The sequence below is a fragment of the Wasmannia auropunctata genome, unplaced genomic scaffold, assembly GCF_000956235.1.
Source record: "Wasmannia auropunctata unplaced genomic scaffold, wasmannia.A_1.0 LD336078.1, whole genome shotgun sequence".
NCBI lineage: Eukaryota > Metazoa > Arthropoda > Insecta > Hymenoptera > Formicidae > Wasmannia > Wasmannia auropunctata.
The window spans coordinates 4556509-4557898 of NW_012026812.1; positions in this window are offsets into that span (position 1 = coordinate 4556509).

Consider the following 1390-nt stretch of genomic DNA (forward strand, 5'->3'; position numbering starts at 1 on the left):
CTCCGCGGCACCTGCGGGCTGCCCTCCTGCGAGCTCGCATCCTCGCGCGTCCTCGCCCTCGGCTGCGGATCCTCCACCTCGCGCGTACTTTGCGGAGGCGTTCGAGCTCTCGCCAGGGTCCACAAAAATCGATCTTCATACGGGGAGGCGGCAAGTCGCCTCCCCACACGCAACCAGTACCTGCGACTGCATGCGTCGCAGGTACTTGGCGCGAAATGCTCCTCGCAATTTATACACTTCATTATACCGAACTCAACTGTCGTAACTGCACAACTTGACAGTCGCAACGACTCAACGTCGACTGACTCAAGGGTCCACGGGAACCCGCGAGTAAAAATGCAAGCCATAGAAATAATTATCTCTCCTACCTGATAATGCAGTGAGGATGATATTGATATATATGTTATATCACACACACGCTCCTCCGAAATGATAGCAGCTATAAAGAATATAAATGAAATTGAAACAGTTTTAAATACACAAACGCTTTTACGGAACCGCCAATCGATCCGATACAGCTGATCTATCGATCAGATACAGCTGATCTCGTTGAACCGATACCACCGATCTGTCGAACTGATACAGCTGATCTGTCGAACCGCCTGTCGAACCGCCTGTCTGTTAATCGAACAGCCTGTCAAACTACCTGTTCTATCAAACAGCTATTAGTTTAACTACATAGAAAATCATATTCTTTCGCCGCCTTCATTAGTTGGATATATTATATGGGTCAAGATAAAAAATGATCGTGTCAGCATTCGCCGCATCTCAATGCCATGGCAAAGTCACGAAGACGAGTAATATGAAACCATCATCATACAACCAATCGAACTGATACCCCTGTTCTATCAAACCGATACCGATGTTCTATCAAACCGATACCGCTGATCTATTGAACCGTCAGTCAAACCGATACTGCTGATCTATCAATCTGTCTGTCTGTTCAATCTAACCGCCTGTCTGTTCAATCGAACCGTCTGTCAAACTGCCTGTCTGTTCAATCAAACCACATGTCGAACCGCCTGTCTGTCCAAAAAACAGCCTGTCGAACCGTCTATTGAACCTATTCTATCGTTCCCAACTGTATAGAAATCTTATTCGTTCGCGACCAGGTAGAAATTTGATCCGCGTCAAAGATGAGCGTGCCTCGCACACATCTCAGAGTAGTGTCATATACATGTACGAAGGAAAAGGAAAGAAACATAATTTTAAAAATTTCACATTTTATTGATTAAAATATTATACATTTTATTGTTTATTTAATGGTGTGACCACCAGTTATATATTTTAAATACATTTTGTAATGCGCAATTCTTAACATGTTTTCCGCAACGCATAGTATTAATAACACTAAGATTATTCAAAGAAACTACATCTTCGTAATCAGTAA